The sequence below is a fragment of the Cydia pomonella genome, chromosome 4 (genome assembly GCF_033807575.1).
Source record: "Cydia pomonella isolate Wapato2018A chromosome 4, ilCydPomo1, whole genome shotgun sequence".
Lineage (NCBI taxonomy): Eukaryota > Metazoa > Arthropoda > Insecta > Lepidoptera > Tortricidae > Cydia > Cydia pomonella.
In genome coordinates, this window is record NC_084706.1 from 27,051,175 (window position 1) to 27,063,687 (window position 12,513).

Genomic DNA, 12,513 nt, shown 5'->3' on the forward strand with positions numbered 1-12,513 from the left:
ACGGATCTGTGCGGGTTCCAGGTTGAAGGCTGGCGAGAAACTGCACAGGACCGGGATCAGTGGCGAGAAGTCGTGTTGAAGGCCAAGACTTTGGGTCGCTGCGCCAGAGGAGTAAGTAAAATGCAGTGGAGTATGTATCTGTAGGCCTTATTTGCCTGAAAATAAGTAATATTTAATTTAATTTATATCCCCTAGGCTACACGGTAACGGTGACACCCGATACAATTTTCCGAGTGTATCTATTGTACCCCAGAGACTTGAAAATTGTGAAAACAATATTAATATTAAATTAAATAAAGCTCTATACAAAAAGCGTGCATTTTGTGACGTCACATCATATATGTATGCAAAAGAGTTATGAAAAATACGTTTATCGTTATTTACGCCAAAAAATTCGTTTTAAAAAAATATGATTGCCGTATATTTTTCTTCTCGTTGTAAAATAAGTAAAAAAATAATAAAAGTCTTTTATTTCAGACCGATAAGATCTATAATTTTGTTCGTAACAGTAATAGTTATTTGTGTCCCAAGGGAAGAAAAGTAGGAAATTGCGTGCCGCGTGTAAAATTGTTACCCGAGCCGAAGGCGAGGGTGGCAATCACGCGGTATGGAATGTCCTACGTTTCCTCCCGTGGTGCGCATACCTACAATTTTTATATTTATATAAATTCTTACTTACACCCTACGTTACTATCAATTAACTTAAATAAAATAAATTAAAATTTAACTATCCAGCTTATTTCCTACTTCTACCCAGTAGCTCGTGAGATGGCAATCAAGGCGTTCAGCCAACGTCCTTAGGAGTCTGTCGCTACTGCCGCGCACGCGTGTTATGTGTATTGAATGAATTGTTTGACATAACTGTATAATTTATTTTTGCATATTTGACATTGTGTTTGTTTCTTGATTCTATTTAATTTTTATTTTATTATTGTTTTTTAATAAATTCTGACTTGACGATCCTTTCAGGTGAACATTTCCATTTATTAATTGTTGCTATCTGGATTATGATGTTATTTTTAGTCATGATTAGAATTTATTTTTGACAATCACAATATAGATTCATATAAATTGACATGAATGTAATTTGTAATGCAATCGTATGTTGTGTAATAAATAAATCTAAATCTAAATCTAAATCTAAATCTAAATCTAAATCTAAATCTAAATCTAAATCTAAATCTGAATCTGAATCTGAATCTAAATCTAAATCTTCTTTGTTTGTTTTAGCATTAGAAAGGACTTCATAGAAGTAAGCTCGTGTTTCCAAATCGGGCACTTTTTGCGGTAAAATGTTGAAGTAAATTATACGTATTGACCACGCTACATGAGATAATTCATATTTTATCACTTATCACATTTGAAGAGCCTACAAAAACTGCACGCTTACTTCTGTAAAGTTCTTTCTAATGCCCAAAAACGATGTTTAGTGTTTAATATACACAAGATAGAATAATTTGGAAAATGTGCCGACAAAAAAATTGTTTCCAAGTCAATCTGTACGCTCTCTGAGCATTAGGAATACTCAAAGCTAATGGTGAATAATCTTCAGTGTACATTAGTGGCTGGCTGATCGATATAATGGAGGTACACTCGAGTTCATGGCTATTATGGCCATAATGGTCCTTGACATTGTGTGGCTCAAAATTCTTTTCACTGTATTTTTGACGACCGGTTTGGCCTAGTGGGTAGTGACCCTGCCTATGAAGCTGATGGTCCCGGGTTCAAATCCATGTAATAGCATATATTTGTGTGATGAACATGGATATTTGTTTCTGAGTCATGGGTGTTTTCTATGTATTTAAGTATTTATAATTATATATTATCGTTGTCTAGGTACCTACAACACAAGCCTTATTGAGCTTACTGTGGGACTTAGTCAATTTGTGTAATAATGTCCTATAATATTTATTTATTATTATTTATTTTTTCCTTTCCCCAAAAATGTGACGGACAGTAGCTTTTTGTGTAACATGAAATTTAGTTTTTAATTTTTCTCATGGTAAATGTAATCTTCAGCTAAAAAGATATACAATAGCACTCATCACACTCCTGAGTGGTGCAAAACAAGGCATCGAATTTTTTTTTTGACCCGTGTATTCATGCTGCGATAGAAATAATACAGGGTGGACCAGTCTTTTTACATTTCAAACTAAAAGAAAATGTAAACTAATTATATCAGTACCCCTAGTGTAACTTTGATCGACATCATAACGTGACGAACGCGTTTGCGTTAAGTCTCATTTTGTATAGGATTTTGAGTTTCCAAAACGTCCCGCTTGGCGCGCTCTTTCGAAATCCAATACAAAATGAGACTAAACGCAAACGCAGACGTCACGTTTGGAAATCGAATTTATTTACACTAGGGGTACAGATGAAAACCGTTTATTAATTATGAAAACACATGAACAGGGATTCTATTTTTTTTTAAATTACATTATCCATATGTGATCCTTCATTATTTCTTTTCACTTCGTAACCCCGCCGCCCTACCCCGCCACCGCTCCCCGACGCAGCTACCGATTCAAAAGTTAACAGACTTTTGGTCCACACATTGGGCGTACATTGAATCCTGAACGAGGCGAAAGATTCTATAATAGAATCTCGAGAGTAGCAAGTCTAACATTAGATTCCTGAGCGTAGTAAGGGATTCAAATGTTAACGCCCAAGGTGGAAAAAAAATTGCTACTATATGACACACTGCTTTTCACATCACGTGATAAACGTGGTAAACCAAAATGTTGCAATTTATACAGTCGGCAAATTGGCTGCAAAGGCAAAGCTGAGATGTGTAAATATGTTCGCTGCAGCGAGCTGATCATCGCTTAAGCCACATGTCACAGACCACTTTACCACTAGATACCGCATATCGTTAGGTGACAACAAAAGTCACTAACTGCAAATTTGCTGCAACTCTGTCGATGCGGAGATTTGTAAATATGTCAGCTGCAGCGAGCTAATAAACGCTGGCCGCATATCACAGACCATTTTACCACTAGATGACGCATATCGTTAGGTGACAACAAAAGTCACTAACTGCAAATTGGCTGCAACTTCGTCGAATCTGAGATGTGTTTTAAATATGTTAGCTAGTTAGCATTGACAGTAAAAAAAGACTGCAAATTTGAAAAAACAAGTGAAATTCACCCAATGCTACTGACAATGTTATGTATGGAGCGAATTTCCATGGTTTCTCCTTAAATTGGCCGAATGTGTAATCATGTTAGCGACTGCAGCGAGCTAATAAGTGCTTAAGCCGCATGTCACAGATCACTTGCCCATTAGAGGGCGCATAATTCAGCTACGCCTAAATATGTCTCCAATGTTGTTTGCTGGTTCATAGAGAATTAAGAAGACCAAGAGACTCAATCTATGCCACGGTTTTGTTACCAAAAATACTATTATTTTAGTAGTCTACATCTAGCGTCAAGTAGCGGAACTCTCAGTAATGCTAGTCGACAATAGATGTCGCGGCGAACAAAATGTATAATGCTCAACGATTTCCAACTAATATTATAACCAGAGTAAGCGTAGGAGTTGCAAAAAGAGTTCCAGTTCGCAAAACCTGCGCAGCAAGATGTTGATACAATTCCTCGCCAGTCTGCCTGTGACCACGAACGTAACGTCACGTTCGAAACGTCAGGCCATATAATAAACGTAACTTTACGCGATTAAGTCCCGTATTCGTTTTAAAAGTATGGTGGTCCCTAGAAACTTTGACTGCTCTGTGTTTATAGGTGAGTGCTCATTATGTAGGTACTTTAAAGGATGACTCAGCTATAGTCCGGGTCCGGACCGAGGCGTTCGACATTTCAGTTTTTTTATATCATGCGATCATCGATGACTTGTTATAGAAAATGAAGCGTTCGACGCCTCAACCCGAACTTGAGCCTTGGCCCGAAATGCAAGAAAAAGTTATTATAATATACTTAAATGAATTTTTAAATGATAATTTTGTAATTTAAATTTATTAAAAGTGTACTTTTATAGTGGGATCTCGTTTGTGACATGTGATTAGTATTGTTTAATAATTAAATGCATTATACATAATGTGCGTTAATTATGTCAATTATTTTATATCGCATGTAACGTAATTGAGATTATTATTCGCCTTAAAGATAGGTTATAATGGACAACCATTTCAGAAGAGATGCTTTGAATGAATACAGATGTATTATCTACATATAACCAACAATTATTTATTTATTACATACAAAATGTGAACAGCATTACAGTGAGGCACTATACAAATTCATTGATAAAAGGAAAAGGATACACAAGAAATAACAGAAACATAAGAATTTCAAGTGACATCTAGAGTTTCACAATACTTTTGGCATGTTTATTTATACTACGTCGGTGGCAAACAAGCATACGGCCCGCCTGATGGTAAGCAGTCTCCGTAGCCTATGTACGCCTGACAATCCAGAGGAGCTAAATGCGCGTTGCCGACCCTAACCCCCCCACCCCCACGTTGAGCTCTGACAACCTTACTCACCGGCAGGCTGTCCGACATATATTTGCCAAGGGAGTTGCAAAAATATCACTTGATGCCCATGACAGAAGCACAAAATCATGGCAGAAACAATAAAGAATTGAATTGAATTGAATTAAATTGAATTGAACCTATTCCGTGAGTCATCCTTCATGCGGGATCTATATATGGTAGTCTATTAAGCTCATTCCACTAAGCCCTAGTTCCAAGAACAGACCATCCACTTAACTTAACAAACGCTCGGTTTCAAAAATAGAACAGAATAAAATAAACAAATAATAATGAATATTTTGGGGACAATCTGTCACACGACCGACGAGTCTTTAATCGTCCTAGCCCCAAATTAAGGAAAGCTAAGGAAAGCAAAATCCTAAACCATAGTATATATGGGTACTAGGCGTCAATATACATAACTACATGAAAAACACCCATGACTCAGGAACAAAATATCTGTGTTCATTACACCAATAAATGCCCTTACCGGGATTCGAACCCGGGACCATCGGCTTCATAGGCAAGATCACTAACTCACCCACTAGGCCAGACCGGTCGTAACACGTTAATTACTTATGATACTAGTGCTTAAAGTAGGAAATTTGAATGACCTATTTGCACGTGTATTGTACAACGTTTTACAGTACATAAAATAAATAAATAAATAAATATTATAGGACATTATTACACAAATTGACTAAGTCCCACAGTAAGCTCAATAAGGCTTATGTTGAGGGTACTTAGACAACGATATATATAATATATAAATATTTATAAATACTTAAATACATAGAAAACACCCATGACTCAGGAACAAATATCCATGCTCATCACACGAATAAATGCCCTTACCAGGATTTGAACCCGGGACCATCAGCTTCGTAGGCAGGGTCACTACCCACTAGGTCAAACCGGTCGTCGAAACACATCGAAGTCGTCGAAGTACATATTATGGCCCTTTAAAATTTCGACATAGATACGTGTCTATGTCGAAATTAGTGCGGTAATTAGCACTATACATACGTATGTATAGTGCTTATTACCGCACTAATTTACTGTAGCAGTACATTACGATAGAAATGCGAAAAATAGGGAATTCGAAGCGAGTCGCGGTTAATTAAAACACGACTGAAGGGAGTGTTTTAAATCGACACGAATTGCGAATTTGTACAATGGTCTACAGACCATTGTACAAATTCTACAGAATAAAGATTAAAAAAAAGAAATTTAGAATAAAGATTTTCATTTCATTTTCATTTCAATAAATTGTACAACGCTTAAACAGTTAATGATTTTGGCTCTTTAAATTTTCGACATAGTTACGTAATGTGCTAATTACTGCACTAATGCGGTAACTTAGCGCCATATGTACTGTGAAAACCTTTTAACAAATGATAAATAGTAATTATTATCTTAAACTTAAATTATGCAAAAAAAAAGCGTACCTGGTTCGCCTAGCAGGAGGACGTCCTATCGGACGCCCTAGGTAAAGCTGGAGTGACATGGTGGAGGCGGATCTGCGCGAGCTTCGAGTCGACAATTGGCGAGAGGAGAGGAAAAGTGGCGCTGTCTTGTGTCAGAGGCCAAGTCTCATTTTGGGTCGCTGAACCAACGGAGTAAGTAAGTAAGTAAATAATGCAGCAGTCATAAATTAAAACATAGGCTGCACTTTCTGGACAGCATCAAGCCAGCAATGGCAGCCGGCAAGGCTTACATTCCCAGCCGGTAATTAGACTGCCTTCAAGACTCGACTCATTGTGCGTTGTGCTCATTATTAATTATGAGATTATGCTTTCAGTCACTACTTATTGTTGTGTTATAGCATAAAGTAAATATATATAGAGTAACAAACCCATAGTAGTCTCGATTAGTTCCAGAGAAAATCAAGAGATGTCACTCAGAGCACCATTTGGCCTACATCGGTATTTATTTTATTTCAAATCTCTCCAACTATCAACCAAACGTGTATAATTCCAATTGATTGGCATATTACAACAAAAAAACTTTTAAAAAGGCCATTTAAACATAATTAATCGATGCGGAAAAAAATCGATGTAATATCGCGAGATTTATTATAAGCGCCATCTAACGCGCCATTTGGCAGTTTAACTTCTTACCAGTGTACGAGATAGCTAGATTGTTTAAGGATAAGTATCAAAAGATGTCACTGTAGTTATCCTACATATAAAATATAAACTAAAAATATTTTATTCTTAGAAAAGTTACAATAATTATTTATATCGCTATATATAAATATTTATATACATAGAAAATATCCATGACTCGGGAACAAATATTTGTGATGAACACGCAAATAAATGTCCTTATCAGGATTCGAACCAGGAACCTTCTGCTTCGTAGGCAGAGTCACTACCGACTAGTTAGCCGTTGAAATAATATATTATTTTGAGTCGGATCGTATAATCCGCCATATTACATTATGGCTAGCCGTTATCAAAAACAGGGCCGTTTTGAAATACGGCGGTTCAACAATTAACCGTTTTGAATGCCGTTTTATTTTGTATGGTCATTGGTCACCCTACAATCTAAATAGTAGTACGATCATTGACATATATATCTAAGGACGGGCCTTACGTACAATAAGAATGGGGCCAGTACAGCGGTGTCACGCACACGAATTCCAGCCAATCGTGCAGTCTAACGCCGCAACGCGATTGGTTGATGAGTTCGCATCACGCGCGCGACTGGGCGCAACTAGTTGCGTTAGACTGCACGATTGGCTCGAATTCGAGAGTGACACCACTGAACTAGCGCCATTCTTAGTGCCCGTCCTTAGATATATATGTCAATGAGTACGATGCGATGCGGCTAAACGTGGGCCGCCTTATTGACGAACGTATCACAATGACAATCTGGCTAATCGTTGAACCGCCGCAATTCAAAACGACCCTGTTTTTGATAACAGCTAGCCGTAGTGTAATACGGCGGATTAAACAATCCGACTGCGATATGCGAAGATACACTTTTTTTATTCTTATACTATGTGTAGACGTGTAGAACACTACTAATATGCTAAGTAGATGTCCTATTATGGAAAAGGCTCATAACTAGAGATGTCACGAATAGTGGTTTAGGCCGAATACCGAATGTTCGGCCACACCGTAGACCGAAGCGCCGAATATTCGGTAAAAAATGTGTACTATTGTGAGATACATTTATTATTGAAACTGGTAGACTACTAAGGGATATGTTTGCTAAGATTGAAGTCTATACACACACTCTACTAATGAACAACTTTACTATGAAATTTGTCTTCCTTCGTAAGTAGATGTAAGTAATAGATAATCCTCTAAATAACTATCTCCATAGCAAATTTTACCTAAATCAGTTCAGTGGTTTTAGAGTTGGATGGAGATAATATTGGTTGTAGCAATTGAGTAGACATCATTGAGGGGGTAAACAAAAATAAAATAATTGACAAGTGTTTCTTTTTTATGAGGATTTATTACTATTAAAAAGATTTTCGTAGCTTGTGTCTGTATCCATTGAGGCAGGTATAAAAATTGTTACCATTTTTACCTCAAAATATTTTAATTGGGTAATGAGATGCATTGACCATATCTCATCTCATTGTCTTGCCCCATACTATACTGTTACTTCTAGTAGCTAGAGACTGGTTCCTGAAATAAGAAAATATATTTGTTAAAAAGTTCTATAACAATCCTTATAGATACAGTTTTCCTAACCTGCATGTTGACTTGACAAGAATAAGTCTACAACAGACAGTCATAGAACTTGGGCAACCAACATCAACACTGAACAGACCATTCGAAAACATTCTTGAATGTCCTTCTTTATAAAATTGGAAGCATTCTCATATAGATTATGTTATTCACAACAATGCGTGCCTTGACTCGTATTGTCATGTTATTAAAGGTTAGATTTGACAAATATGTGCGTCACCTTTTTAAAGAGAAGGATGCAAGACTGTATTTTTTTGCGTCGACTGTACCTAGGGCAGTAAAGTAAGAATTGTCTCAGATCAGATGTAATTGAAGTGATGTAATGGAAACATGTAGTAAATAGTATGGAGGCCACAGAGATAAAAATAGATGACAACACCATTGAGTATGTAACAGAATATATATATTTAGGTCAACTAATATCCAACCATGACTCAACAACAAAGGAAATAGACAGAAGAATTGGAAACGCGTGGAAGAGATACTGGTCTCTTAAAGAGGTCATGAAAAATAGTCAAACAAGTATGCACATCAAAAGAAAACTCTTCAATACATGCATTCTACCAATTTTCACATACGGCTGCCAGACATGGGCACTCACCAAAGCACAATGTAAAAGGTTGAGTATAACTCAGAGAGCCATGGAAAGAAGCATCTTAAAGAGAAGAAGAATTGACAAAATAAGTAACAAGGATTTAAGAGACAAAACAGGATTTACTGATGTGACATACAAAACAAAACAACTGAAATGGAAGTGGGCTGGACATACTATTAGAGGAGGAGATAAATGGAGCAAAATTGTAACACTATGGCATCCTAGAGGACATAAAAGAAACAGAGGTAGGCAATTTAAAAGATGGTCCGATGAAATAGAAGACATGGCTGGAAGGACTAAAATATGGACCAGATTAGTGCAAAATAAGGAAGAGTGGAGAAGATTGGGGGAGGCCTTTGCCCAAAGGCACACAGAATCGGTTATCGTAGATTAAGGAAAAACTATAGATACAGTATAAAAAAATGTATTTCTGATATGAGGCTATAAATATAAATATAATGGAAACATGTGATCTGAGGCTTTCTTATTGACTTCTCGAGGTGTGTATATTATTATCTGTTTGATGGAGCTGGAAAGCGGTAGCTTAGTTTAGCGCAGCATGCCGAAAAATGACGCTTTCGCACTATTAATATTTTCAAAATAAGTGTGTTTAAATTTAGTAATTTGGTTTGTCTAATGTGTCAATTGAATCATTTTGAATTATGTCAAATGTTGAATTCACTGCAATTTTAAATTTCAAAACTTCTAAAATAACGACTTGTGTTTTTCATTTTAAACCATAGATAGTAAAATTAGATTTGAATAATACAATAAAAAAAGTCTATCTTTTAAAATGAAATACTTGACTCTTTTTTTATACATACAAAATAAATTCTAAATACTATTATCTATTGGTTTTTTGTATACGAATAGCTAGATTTATTTTGACGTTCATAGATTCATTTCGGTGAAGAAAAACATCGTGAGGAAACCGGACTAATCCCAATAAGGCCTAGTTTACCCTCTGGGTTGAAAGGTCAGATACCAGTCGCTTTCGTAAAAACCAGTGCCTACGCCAATTCTGGGGATTATTTGTCAAGCGGACCCCAGGCTCCCATGAGCCGTGGCATAAATGCCGGAACAACGCGAGGAAGGAGATCACAATATAGATTCATATATATTGACATGAATGTTATTTGTAATGCAATCGTATGTTGTGTAATAAATAAATCTGAATCTAAACAACAGGAATTCCATTTACTTTTCTGAAACGCCCAAATCAAGTTTGACAAAAAATACTTAAGAGTATCACTCTGGTTTTAACATATACAACATACTTACATATTCGTGCGCATGATCGTTTTCAGTTCAGATTGACAGGAAGTAAAAATAAAGTTATTAAGAGTAGGTATTGAATTGTTTCAGTACCTAGTTACACAAATTAACGACTTACCTTAAGTGATAATCCATTCGCATGCAATTTTCATCACTGATTCCCAAACCGGAACTTCATTTCAATAGCTTTAGCTTTACTTTAGTTGAATTCACTATTTTGTGCCTGCAAGACAAAGTCGCAAGTGACGTTCAGTATGTATCTAATCAAATTTCTACATTTAGAATCAAATCAAAAATCAAAGAAAGATTTATTCAAAAACATTACATTACAAATTGGATTGGAACAGTGACAACTTATTTTGAGTGTTGCCATTTAAATTTCTTTGTCTCCCTAAAAATAACTTCACGATTGTGCTTGTCTAGTGCATGTGTGTTCAGTTAGAATAAAATAAAGCATAATATATTGTATAAAAATACAATAAAATATAATATGCTTCAATTTTAAATATATTTTTTTAAGAAACAACTTGACAACTTTACCCTGAAGTAGGGGAGTGTTTTAAAATGTCTTGTGCCGTAGAGAGGAACGTTATGAAAGTACAATTTGGGTAACAATAATTTCGTACTTCAATGAAAGCAGGCGACGTTGCCAGCCTGCCAAATCGCAACGACGGTGACCGTGAAGCTAATGACCTGACAACATCGCATCCTAAAGTTCGAATCGTACGTACTTATGTTTTTAAGTTTGTCAAATTATTCACAACGTGAGTACCTACATACGAGTTGAATGCTTCCTCGGGCAAAAATCACAACAAAAAGTTGTACCTCAAACAACTATTATTCATCTTTAAGTGGCTTATTCCAGAAATATTTAGGACTTGAAGTTAAAATCTACTTTACTCAACTTTGACATCAATGTACACGGGGGTGGATTACATCGCTAAAATTTTCACCAATTTTAGTAATTTAAGGCGCTACGCGCCGTTTGTTGTCGAAAAACTGTTAACTTCTGGAGCCCATTTCTTCTAAATGGGTCAACAAAAAATTATGAAAAAAAGTATATATGAATGATCATTTTATGTACAACATGACTGATAGTGATGCGCTTTAGCGCGCGCAACACGGTGTTTTGAGGTCTATTATAAGTTATAACGAAAGTAATGTAATGTAAGTACCCCACGTATGTTTGAGATATTTTTTAGTTTAGAAGTTTTACGTACTTCCATCCTTTCATAATAATGTTCCTTTTCTAAACAAAAAATAATTGATTTAACATAAGCTACCTATTACGTTGTATGTATACGTTGTATGTATACCTATTACGTTGTATGTAGTACCTCTTATAACATTTAGTAAATTGCCTATCCACAATGAGTTTTTCTACCCACCACCCCAACGCCTAAAGTCCCGAAGTCCTGCGTATGCTGCTGCTCAAACTCTAAATGGTTTCAATGTGACTGAAGCCTGGAAAACTGAATGGACCACTGCTTCTGCTGGCTCTCACGTAGAAACCATAGACCCGACTTCTAAACCATTAGGATTCAACCTCCCCCGGAGATTGTGGTGCCGCTTTAATAGACTGAGAACGGGTCACGGTCGCTGCAATTACTTTCTGCATAAATGGGGGTGGAAGGACTCTGCAATGTGCGAGTGTGACGAAGAAGTCCAGACTATGGAGCATATAATTCAGCGATGCCCTCTGCACTCATACTCGGGACCACCAGAGGACCTGCTGCGCCTAACACCCGACGCAATTGCGTGGCTGAACGCTCTGGATATTGACATTTAATTTTAATTGTAATGTAATTTTTATTCTGTGATATTTATGTAACTACCTATTTTTTGTATAAGCCATACGATTAAATAAATAAATTTAGTAAATATTTAGTAGTGTAAAGCGGTGGTGGCCGAGTGGATCTGACATCTGACATTCAATCACGAGGTTGCAAACGAGGGTTCAAATCCTGGCTCGTGCCAATGTGTTTTCGGAACAAACAATGCAATGTGGTACGGAATATTATTTGATATTTACCACGAGCTTTTCGGTGAAGGAAAACATCGTGAGGAAACCTGCATGCATCCGTGAAGAATTTCAAAGATGTATGTGAAGATTGTGAGGACTATAGCCTCTCGCGCATGAGAGGAGGCATGTGCTCAGAAGTGGGACGTATATAGGACGTATGAATTATTATTATCTTTTGTTGCGAATGCAACTTATTATTGTATAATATCAATGCAGTAGCTAAACGCAGCCGTCGGGCTCGGCTAGTATTCGGAGGCTTTTCAAACGCACCAATAGGAGCGCTCCACATATTTTCTAACGCGGCTAATTAGAAGCATCTAAATTTAAACCACTTTTTGTACTGATCATATAGTGCAAATAACTCTTTCATCATCCTCCATACTATCAACATCCACTTTCTACATTTAACCGTTTTGGCAAGAACCCT

The 12,513-nt window shown here is 36.5% G+C and overlaps 1 long non-coding RNA gene across 1 annotated transcript; it reads right to left on the minus strand.

Moving 5' to 3' along the window:
• Nucleotides 1–7,931: 7,931 nt before the first annotated feature.
• LOC133517372 (uncharacterized) lies at nucleotides 7,932–11,415 on the minus strand. Its single transcript, XR_009799365.1, has 2 exons — nucleotides 10,182–11,415; nucleotides 7,932–8,130 (listed from the first exon to the last, which is right to left on the minus strand). It is a non-coding gene; the product is annotated as an uncharacterized LOC133517372 (long non-coding RNA).
• Nucleotides 11,416–12,513: the final 1,098 nt, after the last annotated feature.